The sequence below is a fragment of the Anolis sagrei genome, chromosome 1 (genome assembly GCF_037176765.1).
Source record: "Anolis sagrei isolate rAnoSag1 chromosome 1, rAnoSag1.mat, whole genome shotgun sequence".
NCBI classification, from domain to species: Eukaryota; Metazoa; Chordata; class Lepidosauria; order Squamata; family Dactyloidae; genus Anolis; species Anolis sagrei.
The window spans coordinates 98,974,418-98,992,998 of NC_090021.1; positions in this window are offsets into that span (position 1 = coordinate 98,974,418).

The following is an 18,581-nucleotide window of genomic DNA, read 5'->3' on the forward strand; positions in this document are numbered from 1 at the left end:
GAAATGATTAGCTGCCTGCAGTAACTTACTGTGCATTCACACTGTAGAATAATGCACTTTGACACCACTTTCCATGCTATGGCTCAAAGCTATAGAATTGTAGGATTTGTAGTTTTACAAGGTCTTTGACCTTCTCTGCCCAAGAGTGCTGGTGTCTCACCAAACTACCTATCCCAAGATTCCATAACATTGAGTCAATGCAGTGAAAGTGGTGTCAAACTACATTAATTCTACAGTATAGTTGTGCATGTTACCTTCTCTTTTTCACTAGTCTAACTTCTACATCAAATCCTCTTTCTCTAATTCTGTTACTCCCAGAGCTTTCTGCTTTTTCCATGCCTTCTTTCTTTTGGCCATGTATCTAGCCTCTCACCACATTCTGGATTGATTGATTGGATTTACACCCTGCTGCTCTGACTCTAAAAAGCCCCTGTGGTGGTTTGCATATACCTAGTGTGTCTTTCTTTAATTCACTGAGCTTTCATGAACATATATTTTCTAACCATATGATTTCCCTGCCTCTGCCAGCTGTCAACACAAGACAAATAAGTATTGAGTTATGAGATGTCTTTATAGTAAAGCATTGAGATGACCATTTTATAATTTTGGGCAAAGCATACTTTTCCAGATTCCCCATTATTTCTTCCATTTTTTCTCTGTACAAACAAACAAAAAATTCCTTAAGAGGGAAATATAAAACATATTTTGACTGCTAGTGTAGCAGTCTTCAGTCTGGAAGCATCCCCAGAATCAATGCATACTCTAATGATGTCAATATATTTTTTATCATACGATTGTTTTAATAATGTTGGTTTTTCTGTCTTATGATATTAGGTGTCAAGACATGGCTTTGGATCATTAGCTAAAATGCATCCTTTTATAGTGAGAAGGAATGAAGGGTTGGGTTAAAGCAAAAACTTACTAGTACTTCTGTGGTTAAGTGTAAAGTCATATCCTCTGATGACCAGGAAAGTTAAAGATAACCATACATTAGATACAGATGAAAAATCAGTTCTCAGAGATGTTATTGAGTAGTTGAAGTGTTGGTTCCTTTCAATATACATTAGTATGAGCAAACACATATCCATTTAACTTGAATCACATATGTATTGATTTGGTATTTTATTGGTTAGGGAATTGAATCTGTGTGGTCCTCACTTTCGCTGCTAATGCTTGTGTAAACAAGACTAGGTGTAGTGAGTGAAAAGTAAAATTCTCAAATACATGAAATGAATACATAGAATAATAATTAATTTATTTAAAATTGGATGTTGTTCTTGATAAGGCTTATTTCCTGGATGTGTTGATCATAGTTAAATTATCACCTTATCAAAATTGTTGACCACTATGTAGTCACAAACTCAGCTGAATATCAGCAGAACCGTGCAGGAATGTTGTCACGAGCACAAGCTAAGCCATCCAGAAATTAAAGACAAACCAATCTTTATATTCAATGTCTCAAATAATATGGCAATTATTATTTAACAAATAAATGTCCCTACACAAAGTAAATGAGAAATCTAGAAAAATTATAGCAATTGTGGATTGTTTGATGAAAAAAAACCCCAAACATTTACTACACAATCCTATACCAGTCTGTACAAATGGAGGTGGCTCTAAGTTTAGTAGGTATTTTAACAGGTATCCCAGCATTAACAATTCTGTATAAATACTCAAAAGGACTAAACTTCAGAAAACACTTGTGAAGTTAATGTCGTTTAGCTGCAGAGGGAGTGCAAGGAAAAGCCAACATGGCAGAATGGTGCCATTGTATATGGCCAGGCATGCAATGATGCATCTTGCATATTATGTTTTGATGCATATTATACAGCACAATGAAATAAAACAATGCACAATGATGTGCAATATGCACTTAGCTTCACAGTTTCACAATTTTCTAATGTGACAATGTAGCACAACTTGGATATAGCACCATCAGAATGAACTTATTCTGTATAATGCACATATATTCCAGTGAAAATACTTTTAAATGAATACATTTTAGGAAAATACAATATTCATCCCACCATTCACTAATAGAGGATGGGGGGCTCTCCAAAAAATGCCCAATATTCTGCTTTAGCTATTTAACAACATCAGTTTAAATAAGTGATATCTACTGTAACATCCCCGGCCTTACTGCAAACGATTGGAAAATTCATCCTCCTTGCTCTCCGATCAGCAGCTAAATTGAACCTCCTTCGCCCAGGGCACATCCAGACAGCCCCTTTAATTTGGGAGTTACCACAATAAAAAAGGGAGCTGTCCAGATGATGACCTGAACAAATCCGAATTAATCCACCACAAACCAGGTAAACCTAGTTTGTGGCGAATTAATTTGTTAGTGGGTTTATTCTGTGCCTTCTTGGAAGGTGCGAGATAAACCCACTACTTCCAGTGTCTGTCTGGAATCTGTGAGAATACCAACCCCCTCCCCAAAAAACCTCAAAATCATTCATTTGTACATGCCAGGAGAGCTCCAGTAGCCCTCTAATGGAGGCCAGGTAAGTTCTTCTGTTTTTTTACAGTGATTTTGGGGTCTTTTGGGGAGGGGATTAGAGTGTCCGGGTGTTCTCCTGGAAGGTTCTGGGAGAATATCTGGACAGCTACCCCAGAAAGTGCATGCTTTCTGGGGTGTGTGTGGATAGGGGCCCAGGAACATCCATATTTTTAACATGCGGATGTGCTGTGTGGAAGCACCCCCAGTCTGGTTGTTGGCTTTTAAGGTGGGCTGGTGTAGCATTTACATGGTTCTATACATTCTAGTTTTCTCATTTACTTTGCATAGGAACATTTGTTAAATAATAATTGCCATTTTATTTGAGATGTTTAAAGTAGAGGATGGTTTGTCTTTAATTTATGTATTGCTTTGCTTATGCTAAATCATACAGCAATGGCCTCCAGCCATCTGTGAGTTGTCAGGTGTTATAGTAAGAGTTTATATGATGAGGATGTTGTGGAAGTCCAGGATCTGAATTGCTTGTACCAAATACTGGATTCAATTCTTAGTGAGGCTGATAAAACGAAGAATTAGAATTCTCTGATAGAGCTCTCTGGTGTCTTGTTTCAGAAGAGAGCAGTATACTTCTTCAGCAAGGAATTCAAAAGTGTCTTACCAAACTCCAGGATACCACATGTGGCATGACAATTGAAGTGATACCAAACTGTTATGATTCACAAATTTACTTTGTATGTCAAATCCACTAGGTTCATATTTTTTAAACGTATACAAACCCTAACATCATCCAATACATCCAATACAGTTTAGCACGAGGAAGATGAATCCAGACTGAGATAATGATTTTGTGAAGACTTCCTTGACCAGCATGACATAGTAGCCAAGTTTCACTGTCCCTCCCTTGAAAGCAGAATGCTGAGCCTTTGCAAAGAATGGGTCTTTAAGTTGCTGCTTCAACTGCCCCCCCCCCCCCCCCCAAATTGGAAACCTTCACTTTGTTGTCAGTCTTCCACTGAAAACAACACAAGTTTAATAACAACCTATCAGAAAATGAATACATTGTGACTTCTGAGATCTTTATCCAAATGGTGAAGGTCCATACAGCACATCCATACAGCACATTTCAAAGGGTGACATGCATAAGCAAAAAATTGAACCCAATTTAGAATCCTACAGCAAAATGTCCTGTTTTCAAAATTAGAGAACTTCCTTTTGGATGTGGGCCCAACATATCAGCGAATTGATCCCTAGATCTGCTGAAACTTGTGGCAACATACAGAGCTCAGGCCTGCACAACCTGTGACCCTCCAGGTGTTTGTAACTCCAGCTCCCAGAAGCCCTAGCCAGCTTATCCAATAGTCAGGAATTCTGGGAGCTGAAAACCAAAACACCCGGAGGGCCATAGGCACTCAAACATGTCTCTGTGATGGGCAAAATGAGCACAATGAAATGAATTCAATTATATTAAAACAAGATTTTTTTGTTTGCATGGGATCTACTTCTTCCCACACATGAGTCATTCTCTATCCAGAGAAGATAGCCTGATGAGGAAAACGAGTTTCTCATTTGCTTGATTACTTTTCCTATTTTAAAATATTCCCATCTATTCATGTTTCTCCAAGAGGATTTCCTTTCTTACTACCTCCCCCCTCCACAACAACAAAACAAATACATATGTACCTGTGGCGTCAATTGATTACTAATGCCACTATTTTTTCTATCAGAAAGGATTGGTAACAGAGATATATATGTCTAGAATGACAGGTGACTGATATTCCCCCCTCCACACCCCAAAAAGCCCTATTTCGAAGGTGTGTTGTTGTTGATTTTAATCAGAGAAAACACCCCTCTCCACTGGCTTGGTGTATTGTGATTTCCTTGGTCCTTTTTCTTCTGAGCTGTTCAATTAGTTGGAAATCTTCCTCTGATGGACCGAAGCAGCTTGAGTGAACGCCTGAGCGCACAACCAATTAGGCTCATTTGAAGTTGCAGAATTGCCTTCTTTGGTGTTAAAACCCCATGTCAAACACTGGGTCTAAGATCATTTGTACTACAAAATGAGATTGACAGAGCAGCTGCAACAGGGGGCATGCCTGCTGGACGACTTAATTGTGGAGACTGAAGGGCCATCATGAACTGGCGTGTGGAGATTGCAGCACCACTGCTGCATTACAAATGCTCTTTATTAACAGTGATCTGTAATCAATGAGCTCAGGCTTTTTGCCAGAGCTCCCAAATCAGACCAGCAGCCTTCCTCACAAGGAGAAGGAGGAGCCACAAGACCTGGCTGCTGTGCTCAATGATGAAGCCTCTTCTATGTGTCTAGAGGAGCCTTCCTTCTGTTAAGGAGATAAATCTCTGCGAAACGGAGGAGGAGACCATTGGATATCCCCGATTCGACTTTGAATATGTATCAGGTCAGCTGCTCACATACCTAGGAAATCAAAGCTATATGCACGGTGACTTAATTGAAATCTATCCCCCTAAACACACACACACTACATTATTTTCTATATATTATAGATGGATATTGCAAAGGATTAAACTAAGGATTCTTCAAAGAAAATAAATCCTCCTACGGTGTAATTTTTATTCGTTGCTCTTTCAGCTGTTGTCTTGTCACTATCTGGTTTTCAGTTTCTTCTTTGTGCAGAATTGTTACCCAATCAAGTCATGGGAAGAAGGCTGCTAGTCAAGAACCACATATCAAAAGACCCCTTCAGTGTTCAGACATGACTGGATCCAAGTCACTCAGCAAATTTCATCTGCTGTGCTTGAGTATTATACAGCCAAACTGGATGCTATAAGAATCATTTTAGGGTGTAAATAATTACAAGTTTCTAAATAGCTTATGTTGACCAGATTTTACCACAATTTTAAGTTGTGAATTTTAATTTTAATTTGCATTTTATCAGTGGATTTTTACTTGTATTTTTTAAGTATTTTTATTGTTTTATCATAGTTATTACATTTGTTATACATTTGTTATAGCAGTTACATATTATTCAACACACTCTTTAACATATAGTCTTATTATTCTGCTTAAGCATTTCCCCCCCTTTTTCCCCCCACCACTGTGCTTCCCCCCCCCCCCCCCCCCCGTCTCAAGCCACAACTTTTACATATCATCTGTCCAAAATCTCATTTCTTCTTGTGACGGTAACTTTCCTTCTTTGTTTTTTAAACCATTTACAACATCAAAATCGCTTTGTTTCCATATACCTTTTTTAACTTTTAATATACATTTCAGCTTATCATTTATTGCTAATTTCCGTGCTTCCTTGTACCACTCCTCTATTTGTATATTTATTTCTTTTTTCCAGTTCCTTGCTATGAGCAGTCTTGCTATTGTTAATAAGTTTGTTATCGCTTCTTTATCCTCCTTTTTCAATTGTATTTTAACTGTTTATCTTGTATGCCTATTAATAGTGTTTTATCTCTTGTTTAAATGATGTTGTATCCCACCTCCAGCCGCAGGGAGAGACGGGTAATAACATTATTATTGTTATTGTTGTTGTTGTTGCTATTATTATTTGATACATAACAAGATCAGTACACAGCAAACAAGATCACTACGCTGGCTTTTGCATTTGATCACACGGTGGACACTTCCCAAGTGTCTAGGACTATGTGATGTATCAGTGAATAATGCGTGCAAATCCCAGTAGGGTGGCCTTTTGCTGCTGACAGATGGTAATGTTGTCAGTGCTGATTGTTTTTAAGTGCAGGTCAAGGTCTTTAGGCACTGCACCCAGTGTGTCAATCACCACTGGGACCACCTTTACTGGCTTGTGCCTGAGTCTTTGCAGTTATCCCTCTGAGAATGCTTGCCACAGATGCAGGCAAAATGTCAGGAGAGTATACTTCTAGAACATGGCCATACAGCCCAGAAAGTCTACAACAACCCATTATTATTATTATTATTATTATTATTATTATTATTATTATAACTGTCTCACATTCAGTATTTTAATGACAGATTTGGAATTGGTTTGTATTCTGTAAGACTACATAGTCTAATTCTAATTCTAGGTTTTAGCATCATCACTAGGTATTGAATCCAGTATTTGATACAAGCAGTTAGGTTCCTGAGCTTCCACAACATCATGCTCTTATAACTTCTTCCTAAAACCTCTGACAATGCACAGATGGCTGGAAGCCATTGCTGAATTGGTGCAGGGTGCCAGAGGAGTGAGAGACAAATCCCTGCAACCAGTCTGACATGTCCATCAGCTGAGCCCTTCCATCCACACAGGGCAGTTCATGCTACCTGGGATCTTAAAGACAGCAATGGATTTGTTCGCAGTGGGGTGAGTGAGCTCTCTTTCTTTTCACTGCACATGTCACCCTTAATATCTGGCCTGGTCTCCAAGCCTCAAGATTAGAGCAAATCTTTAGAGTCAGTAGAACAAACACCATCAAAGCCAGAATTGAAAAGGTGATGACAGATCCCAAATGTAGACTCTGCAAGGAAGCAGATGAAATAGATCACATCCTCCACTTCTTCAAGAAGATCGCACAGGCAGACTACAAGCAGAGGCATAACACCATTGCTCGGATGATTCATTGGAACTTGTGCCACAAATACCATCTGCCTGCAACAAAGACCTGGTGAGATCACAAGCCGGAAAAAGTTACAAAAAATGAACACGTCAAACTCCTCTGGGACTTCCAAATTCAGACAGAGTTTTGGAGCATAATACTCCTGACCTCACGATCGTATTAAAACACAAAGTATGGATCGTCAATATCGCAATCCCAGGTGACAGCAGGATTGCAGAGAAACAACTGGAAAAGCTGACATGATATGAGAATTTAAAGATTGAATTGCAAAGACTCTGGCACAAGCCAGTCAAGGTGGTTGGCACACTGGGTGCAGTGTCTAAATAACTTAGCGCTGACAAAATTACCATCTGCCAGCTGCAGAAGGCCACCTTACTAGGATCTGCACACATTATGCACCAATACATCACACAGCCCTAGACACTTAGGAAGTGTCCAACATGTGATCCAATACAACAGCCAGCAGAGTGATCTTGTCTGCTGTGGACTCATCTTGTTGTGTTTCAAATAACAATAACAATAATAATAATCTGCAAATAGTCCAAGCTGGGCCATTTTGCAAATAGATCCTCATCATGGTTGATTGGGTTGATATAGGTTCCACATGACTTGTGACAGTTTCACTGTGTCATTCAACTATACTTCAATCCAGTCATCCTTTGATTTGGACCTTGGTAGCTATCCATATGGTGAGCTTGTAAACATGGAAAAAGATCACCTGGAACAACAGTCATGCCAAGTATAGTTTCAAATATTGCAACAATGAGGAGTGGATTCAAATTGGAACAGAAAAGTCCCCAGAAATCCTGACTTTAACTGGATCTATGGCATAAAGACCTTTTTTCTTTACACAGTGTAATATGAATTTGAATTGTCTTTATTTTTAGCATCACTGATCCATTATCCATGCAATGTTACAAGCAAAAGCTTGGAATTTCAATCTGTCATTGATCAGCAATTAAATGTTAAAGCAGCCATACACGTCTGCTCTCCCTTTTCCTTGTCTAGGTTTATCTTTATTTATCATCTCTCATTCTCTAACAATATAGTTTCTATAGCAACAACTGTTGGCTGTCGAAATAATGAAAGCCACAGCAAGCTCTCCTGCAGTGAAATCCCTCACGCTGACAAACTCAGCTTCTATTATCTGTGTCCAGTGTTTTTCATTACCTACAAGAATGACCCATTTATCAGGATACACAAGCTATCAACTAATTACTTCTGAACCAAATAGACTAATGGAAACAAGACCACTGGTTTCTTTGTACCCCTAAAAGCAAAACCTCTGCATGATGTATATTTGCTTTAAAACGCATGAACCAATCTCCTTAACTACGCATGTCTTTTCTTAGCATAGGAAACTAAATCATGGGAACCATTAGAAACAGTCAGCTTTCCTCAGTCAAAAACTGTTTATCTCAGTAAAATGCAGAGGGCCATTTGACAGGGGCTAAATGAATGCATTGTGATCATAAACTTGTTGCCAGGATTTGGGTATTTAGGCCCACTTCAACTCCAAATCCAAGAAAAAAAGCATTATTGTCAGATGAGTCACAATATTTGGTAGGCCAATACACAAAACAATATTTCCAATTTGATGAAGACTAGGTAAACAAGACAAGTGATATGCATTCACCCCAAAACTCCTGCATATACTTTTTAAAGAAAGATCAACACTAGAAAATTGATGTATCTTTGAGTTGTTGGTTCCCTTATACCCTGTGATGTCATTTTATCTCTTGGCCACCGCATGTCCAGTGCTACCTCCAGCTTCAACAGCCTCTTGTCATTTCATCTCTGACTTGAGATAAATATCAATAGTGGCCAGGTAGTCATTCCTCAGGCTCCAGTGACCTCAGTGTGCAGGGTGCAGCTTCATAATGAGAAACTTAATTATGTTCATGTGTTAGCCTATTGTCCAGTAAGTTATGGAAAACCATGAAGTCCCTTGTCTCCAAACAGTGGCTCACCCTGCAGATCAATGGTGTGTAGGTGAGGTATTTGATTGTGAAAAGTGGTCTTGACATGCACAATAATATGCTCCAAACTGCTTAAGGGTTTCGTTTGCTCTGAAGGAGAATATCCAATCCAGGGCTATCTATCTAGACAACCAAAGGCACATCTACACTATAGAACTGAAGCAATTTGACCCCACTTTATGTGTGTTGGCTCAATGCTATGGGGTTTTTACAGTGCTTTTAGCTTTCTCTGCCTCACCAAATGACAACACCCATGATTCCATAGCATCCACCACTGGCAGCTAAATGGGTCTCAAGCCACATTAATTATACAGTATAAATGCATCCCAAGAGTTTGTCAAGGTCCCAGAGAAAGTGGGTTTTCTAGCTTTGCAAACCTTTTATATCTGGAGATGCAAAGGACTGAATTTGATATCTACAGATGAAAAGAAGAGTCTCTCTTTCTCATGGGCCATGTCTTCTACTTTGATCTTGAGAGGAGGTCAAGGCAATGTTCCCAAACCACACATTCTCCCTGTTTGCTGTACATTTTATAGAACTGAAACAGTGTTTCTGCATAGGACAAAAGCTCCCCCGGGCATGTTGTTTGTTCCTCTTCCAAACCAGTCATGCTTCTCTTTGGGATCAATTTGGGTTTGTTTCAGAAGAATCTGAGGAATGTAAAGCATAGCAGGCTAACATGTTGACTTTTTACTTTTGTTTGTAAACCCCAATAAATGTCCCTTAAGTAACTGGGGATGTTAAATAACTAAGATTGTTTTCCTTTCCCTTGCTTTCTTTTCTTTCACATTAGAATTCTGTAACATTTTATATACTGCATACTGTGGCCCAGGATAATTCCTATTGATCTTTTGCTGTATAGCCAATTCTGAAAAATATTTATTTAAATTTAAATATTTATAGACAACATGGAATGAATTATAACTGGCCTCTCCTTTTTGATCTGGACACCATTTTTGAAATGTTATATTCATATTAAAGAATTATCTATTTTAGGATTTGTAATTCTTCTTTAGCTATTGCAACTGATAGGTGAGAAGATACCACACCCTTATCCATGGATTAGATATCCAAAGTTTCACTTACCCCAGCTCTAATCCTCCTCCCCCCCCCCCCCCCCACACACACACCAATTGTTTGTGAGTCACTAGATCCTTTGATGTTGTTCTATGGTATTCCTTCAGTCCAAATATAATTATAATGTAGATTTCCTTATGATCCATGGTTTCTTGGACCAAATCCTCCACGAACACAGGGCTTGTGCTATATAGTTCTGCTGATGCCAGTTGATATTAGCTAATTTTCTTTCTAAAAAGTGTATTAGATTTCTTTATTTTTCTTACATTGACCCCTTGAATTTTGAATTGGTTCTGCCCCAGCATACTAGATGTTCTTCTGTATTGTGGGAAATGTGCTACTCATGGAAGAGTTGTTTGTGAATTTTTTTAATGGTTTGAAATAGTGGTGAAATCCTTCCTTATGCCATAAGTGGATTTCAATGGAACTGATTTTAATGGTATGAAATAGTGGTGAAATCCTTCCTTATGCCATAAGTGGAATAACACATTACACCATTTTCAACTTTAATTAATGCTGTCCTGAATTTTTCCCAGTAGTTTTCCATGTGACTATTTATATTGTGCTATGCCTTAATCATTCACACTTCTGGTTTATTCTTTTTTCATACCAGTTATGTATTTATTTACCTTCATATTTTCATTGATAAATGATGTCTTAGTTTATAAAGGTCCAGAATTTTATTTTATCCTTTTGCTCGAAAGTTGTCCAATTTTTATATTTCGCTGCAAAATTTATTGAGTGCTAACAGGAGCCTTTATATATTATCTATAATATTATATATTACCCGTATGACTTTCTTTCTGTGTGGTTTTTTTCTTACTGCCAAATAAAATATAGCCTATGCTTTGGCAGTAAAGCCTGTTCAATACAGTTTGGTGAGCTGGTCAATGAATCTAGGACAGCTATAGTTATACATTTTCTGCTGGTGGTGTCAGTTTAGCTGTTTCCTCATTGTCATTTTTTTCTTTACTATTTTAAATTTAAGTCATCTTTATGGACATTGTTCTACATGCAAAAATAAGTTGCGTATTGATTGTAAATGCTTTGGCTTCACTGCTGGTATTGGAAAAAATATCTGGGAATGTGGCAAATTATAACATTGTGGGTTTGGCATTTATTTACCTGGGTTTGAAATCTTACTTAGCCATAAAACTCACAGTGTGACAATGAGGACGACAATGCTCCTTGAAGTGGCCTATCTCCTAAGTTGAAACAGCTAGTGGATTTACCACTGAATACCAACTCTGGATTTTACTAATGCTCATCTCACAGTTGCTCCAAGTTGAAAGGATGCCCTTACAGTACCTACCCCCCTGTTCAAATAAGAGCAATGACTATAAAAACAATGGTCAATTCTACATTTGACAGCCCTACAGCAGTGGATTCAATGGTCCATTCTTCTCCTATGGTTCATGGACTAAAATAGGATAACCCATGGACAGACAACAGTAAACAATGGAAAGTGAGAGATTATATATATGCCTGTAAGAAATTGAACTAGGAATATGGTTTTTTCACTTTCTCCCCAGATGGTCCTTTTGTAATGTATTATTTATGTATGCAATAGTTTTTGAATCTAGCAGGCAAAGAGAGTTTAGCAAATCGATCCTTGAGTGGGGAGAGTGTTCTTGGGACCTCATCAGATGCAGGATTTGCTCCATTTCAATACACTTTGAAGACAGAGCCCCATGGAACCCATCAAATGCCAGAGGAGTCATCCTGTGGTACTCAGTTTTTCAAGTGTATAGAAACGAGAGGATTGTAAAGTCAAGGAGGAATCGACTTCACTGCTCTCCTTGCATATAGAAATTGCTAGAACCAGGTCGTTTAAGGTGGGATGGGAACTGTTGTGATGTTTACATGTGAGCATTTTTTATATAATGTCACAGAATACTGTTACACACCGCCTTCATGGATTCTAAAATAAGACACACACCAAAACATTACCAGCTATATCTTGGTGCAGGGTAGAATGGGTAACTGTAGATTGTGTAAGGGCCACTCCTCTGCCCACTTATATGCTAGATATGAAATTACATCACTTCTAGATGCCATGATTTTTTTACTGTATTTGTTTGAACCCAGTGATGTCTGGAGAGTTCTTTGGATGGGGAAAAGTAAATCACTGCATTTATAGACAGATTTGAGTGGATTTGGCCATTTCTGATCTGATCCAGCACAACCCTTTTTTTATGTTCCTGTGCTGAGATAAGTGGCCTTCTTGGGTTTCCGTCAACAGCATTCTATTCTGGTTCCTTTTCAGTTATGACAACTCTGAATGGCAGCCAGCAATGGTATGTTAGCCCAGCATTAGCATAACATATTTTGCTGCTTAAAGCAAAGCAAAAGGCAAGGTTCTCCCCCCACCTTTCACACACCATCATACAAAAACTGACCGAACTGGCAGTGAAATCTTATTTCCACTGGAGACACAGCAGCATCCATGACTATACCCGAGAGTGTTAGGGTATGTTAGGGATGTATTGGTGTGTCCCTCAGCATCTATCTGCTCAGGTGGCTGTGTCATTCTGCCTAATGACAAGAACAGTCTTGGGTTAGCTATGTTCATTATGCCAACACAGTGCAGGTTACCAATGCTTTCTCTCTATGGACCTCATCACATTAGGTTTTGGGTCTGTCCTAGGACACTTCCTGGATGGAGCCAGAACGGAGCCCACAGGAGCCCATTACATGACACAGGGATACTTTCAGCAGGGCTCCATCCTGGCTCTGTCCTGGAAGTGTCCTAGGATGGAGCCCTGAGAACATGGACGTATATCATGTAATTCCTCATCATTGTACAACCATTCAATTCACTCATCTACAGTTACAAAACATCTGGTAAAATGCTAATTGGAATCCGCATGTTTCATGATGGACTTCTGTATGTTAGCTGCTATAGCTTAAAGATTTTCATATTCATTTCCATTGCCGAAATATAGATTTATATGAAAACTTGCTTCTTGATAGGTAATATGCGTCCTATATTAAATAAAACTATATTTAAAAGAAAAAGAAATTGGTTGTTCTTTACCTTTAAGCCCCATTCCTCCACCCGCCCCCAGCTTTTCAATCAGTAAGGAAAGAATCTGCATTTGGAATTACTTTTTTCTCAAATATCCTTGACATTATAGGGATGTGTGGTTCCCAAAGAATAAATCTGTGATAGTCTGTCTATTGCCTCTTCTGTCCTCAACAGGAAACTAAGCTGAAAGAGAATTTGTAATTTTAGTTCTAGAAAGAGTATTAATAGTGATTTGCTACAGAATTCTACAGTAAACAGCCAGTTATTAATTAGATGAAAGAAGCAAGTTTCTTCCTTTTCCTCTTCCCTGTCATTTCCGGAGGTAAGTTGCTTTAAGAAGTTTGGTTCTAAACCTGTGAAGTGCATGCTCACGGCCCAGCAGAAGACTGAACATAAATAGCTTCCCTTTAAATCTAGGAATAGGATTGATTACCTTTGGAGCAGAGAGAGGTGAATGGGAAGGGGCAAGAAATTTCACCCTCTATTTTTCATGCCCCAAGTTGTTCAGTGGTACACTGAGTTTGTTTGTCTTGCAAAGGGTGATGTGAGTACAGCCCCAGCTGCTGAATTGATTTGGGGATCACAGATGCTGTGCTCATTTGTAAATATTTGATCTACTACTCTCTGATCAAACTGGAACTCCCTAGCCAGACTGCTAGGGCCAGAACTAGAACATTCACATGGTTTTCAGATTCTTAATTTATTAATATTTTTTCATTCAGGCTTTCCTGTCATTCAGCATTCTGGGAATCTGGGCTATAATTTTGCCGTAAAAACCAGACCCTTTGTAAATAATCTGGCCTAATAATAAAGCCCATGCCCAACCCCTTCGTGTGGCACAATTGCTTCAGGCAAATGGAGACAGCAAGAAAGCACCAAAGGAGGAAGATTTCTGGACTGTGTTCCATGATCTGAGTCATGCAAGTGTTATTTTAAGGTTCTAGCAGAGAATACTGTATTATTGACAGCTTTGATGTTCAGGAAGGTTGAGGGGAAGGGAATGGGAGGGAGTTACCATGTTGTTCTTCATCTTACATAATAAATATCTAACCTTGATAAATGCATTCTCATACATGCGTTTTTTTTTTTAATTTCTGACTAGGCAAGGGAGAAGACGATGTATAGGTTAAGTATAACCCATCTTATTTTTAAAATCTACTTCTGTTGTTGAATTAAATATTGGACAAAATGTAACAAGACGCATAATGACATTAAGTATTGTGTTTCTAGATTTTGAGCTTAAAAGGAAAATGAGATAATATAATGCAAAATGTGTCTATTACTTATAATCCAAACTCTTGCCATTTCTTATGACTGAAAACCATGGCTACATTTTTCACATTGTTTAGAAATTGATAGAACAGTCTGTCCCTGGTTTAAGATTGATACAAGAAATTGAACTGTTAAATCATTTGTTTATGGTTCGTGTAAATCCTCTTCTGTAACTTTCTCCCTAACAAAACCCATGGAGACTGAACTTCTTATATGGAATGAACATATCATTCCTTGGAAAAGTCTTCTTCCGTACCCTTCAACTATCCAGATTTGAAAAGGACACCTTGAATTAATTCTTGTGTCATCGCACTTTTTTGGTTACTTTGAAATGCCCCAGTATCTTTCTCCTCCCACATGCTGCAAACTGAGATCATAGTGGAAAAGTAATTTTCAATCAATTAATGGAGCCCCCGGTGGCGCAGTGGGTTAAAGCACTGAGCTGCTGAGCTTGTTGATCGAAAGGTCACAGGTTCGATTCCGGGGAGCGGCGTGAGCTTCCGCTGTCAGCCCTAGCTTCTGCCAACCTCGCAGTTCAAAAACATGCAAATGTGAGTAGATCAATAGGTACCGCTCCGGCGGGAAGGTAACGGCGCTCCATGCAGTCATGCCGGCCACATGACCTTGGGGGTGTCTACGGACAACGCTGGCTCTTCGGCTTAGAAATGGAGATGAGCACCACACCATAGAGTCAGACATGACTGGACTTAATGTCAGGGGACTACCTTTACCTACCCTTAACTCAGTGTATGAGGTGAGAGAGCAGAAGAGGAGGTGTATTTTTGCTCCCCCAAACTTGTGTCCTTCCTTGTTAACAAATTTTGCTATCTTGACCATATTCTGTAGGGCTGGGCGGTTTCGTTCGTTAATTTCGTAATTCGTTAATAATTCATTATTTTTCTTGATAACAAAGCGATAACAAACCATCCAGGAGCAACTAAAAAACGAAACGAATTTTAAAGCTATTTTGTAATTGTTTTGTAATTGTTTCGTTATTATTTCAGCTCCTGGCTGCAAAGGGGCCCGAGCAGGGGCAAGGAGAAGGGAAGGCAGGCGAGAGAGAGAGACTGAGCGAGCAAGCTCCCTTCCCGGCCTGGCTTTCTCCCCTCGCTCCCCTGGCTCCCCCCGCCCCCTTCTTCCCCCTTTTCCCGGCTCACCTGGGCATGCACACCCCACACATGCCCGGCCCGGCGCAGGGGTGGTCCGGCGTGCCCGCTCAGCGGGGCCCTGGCATCCACCGCCCTGGGAAAGACCCCTGCCCAGCAGCAGCGGCAAGGCTGATGATGCTGCAGTTGCTGACTCCCCTGATCGCCTCCCCCGCCGGGAAAAGGAAACGCAGGAGGAGGCACAGCAACGAGACGGAGGTGACTGCGCGGGTGGGAGGGAGGGAGAGGGAGGGAGGGATAGAGAGGGGGCGGACTAAAACTATTATTAAAAACTATTATTATTAAAACTATTATTTAAAACTAATATTTTCATGTTGCGCAGCTGCGTCCGCCATTTTAACGAATCAATTCGTTAATAATAACGAAATTTCGTAAATACCGAACTTTTAAAAAGGAAAATTTTGTAATTATTTTAAATATCGAAACGCAAAAAACCCCAAAAAATGAATCGATTTTAGAAACAAATTTTTGCGTTGTTACCCAGGCCTAATATTCTGATGTTGCTTAGCGATATGTGCCTTTGTTTTCATCTGTGAAATGATGGATGGTATGTTCTTAAAAACATAGGGACCAAGATAAGAGCTGTTCCACTATGGCAGTGGTTCTCAGCCTATGGGTCTCCAGGAGTTTTGACCTTGAACTTCCAGAAATCCCAACAGCTGGTAAACTGGCTGGGATTTCTGGGAATTGTAGGCCAAAACATCTGGGGACCCACAGGTTGAGAACCACTGAACTATGGAATATGCTGCCTTGAAGGGTGGCACAGTCTCCTTTTCTGGAGGCTTTTAAGAAGAGGCTCGATGGTCGTTGATGAGAGTGCTTTGATTGCATATCCCTGCATCTTTTTGATATGGCATAATAGTCAAATTACCTGACTAGCTAGATTTGGGTCCCAGTCAATACTAGCTAGATTTGGGTCCCAGTCAATTCCACCCCATAACAACAACAACAATTTTATTTCTTACCCACCTTTCCTTGTGGCTCGAGGCAGGTTATAACATAGCTAAAACACATAGGACCTCTTCAAATGGGGCATTTTCACCCTGTTTTGCTGCTTTTATTTGCGGCAAGGACAGAGCCTACCATGTGCCATCACACGATGCACAGCAGGGCCCGCCCACATTCCTCCAAAAGTGGAGGAGAAGCACCAAAAGGTGCTTTCTCCACCACTACAGGGAGGAAAGTGTAGTTTGAGTAGGGCCCATGGAGCTACCGCATTTACCTCCCCTTTTTGATGTATGATGGTCATCTGATGGGGACAGGGACCAACGCACCCTGTCCCATCACCACTGTGTGATGGAGGGAGGGTGCCTGGGGCACCACGAGCAGTCCTGCATGCCTTCTCTTTCATGGCGCAATGGCACAGCCCGATAGGACCATGTGAAGAGGTCCATAATCACCTTAAGCTTTCTATAAAAGATACATATTAAAACGTATTTCTATAAAATACATATTCAAATGTACAGAACAAAAATTAGAACACAAGACATGAGTTTAAAATTCATGATTATAACTGACTGGGTAGACCTGCCAGATGAGATAGGCCTTCAGATGGGTTTTAAATTCCGACAGCCCATTTAGCTGTCGGAGCTCTTCTGGCAGGTCATTCCACAGTTTTGGGGCAGCCCTCATCTAGAAACAGCTTGTCTTATGGATACAGGGGCCATGCTGTATTTAGATTACTATATTCATTATTTGTTCTATGAATGTATATGGGCTTTGATAAAGGCACCCCATAAGGAGGGATCACCACTGTGGGGTGCACCCTCACACCAAATGTTGTGAGTGGAAACATTTTCCATTAGTGGACTTCCTCTATTGTGTATTGGCCAATAAATGATCTCTATTTGAATAATATATTTATAAATCTATGAATAAATATGTAATATTTAAAGAAAAATAAAATAGTAAAATAAATACATAATAGAGATGTATGAACTAATATTTAAATAAATGCACTAATATTCATCAATACTGCAGTAAAGGTACATCACAGCATCATCATAAATGTTTTCATGTAAAATCACATAGTCCTTCTCTATCCGTTTTTATTTCTAGTCCAGGTAGATATGAGAATGAAAAGATCAAGGAGTTTTCCTGCCATACTTTCAAGTGGAGCTGAAAGATGTTGGACCTCCCTAATCTCCTCACCTCTTAGTTTTTAAAAAGGTATATTCTTGCACAAGAGCACTTATGTAGAGAAAAAATGTGGATTCTTTTTTCAAAATTAGAAAGATGGCCATAGAAAACTGTCCACATCCCCCACCCCAGCACTGCCAGTCTTTCAACTGTATAAATAACCCTTTGCACTTCAAGGGTCATTAAATCTCTACAGTTTATAATACAATTACAGTCAGAAGACTGGTCTTTGGGCTGCTTGGTAATTTGCTTGTTAATATATTAGCACAATGCATTGATCAAGTGGCTAATCCAATCACACGCTTCTTATTGATCCATTATCGAGCACACTGCCCATGATCACTTTTCTCTTTTTTTTCTTAGTCCCCTGTCAATAGCAAATGCCAAATAGGTTCTCTCAGAGCTAATTAGCTTATGAAAGAAGCCAAACATTTTCCTTTGCCCCGAAGGCTAGGATCAATAGAACACTTTTAGACCTGAATTCAGATGATTTTTTCATCAACTCCCTCCCTCCCCCTTCTTTCTGCAAGCATTCAGGTTCACACTGAAAATGAACACTTTTGAACACTCTCTAACTTGAAGACATCTGAAAAGCAGCTATCACGCCCTGAAATGCTAGAGCAGCTGTAAACAATCAATCACAATGGCAAGGAATTCTGGTTTGTACATTGGCATGTGGTCTGTCAGACCAAAAAAAATAGAGACATAAAAGATCAAGAGGTCAAAGGAACCTAAAGTCTGTGAAACGGAACATACACTGTATTTCATCAGGAAGGACCTAATGGTACAGGGCAGGTTTCCTCAAAAGTGTGCCCTCCAGATGTGCTGGATTTCAACTCCCATCATCTCCAAACAATGGGACCAATGGAAAAGGTTTGCATTAATTCATTAGCCTCCAA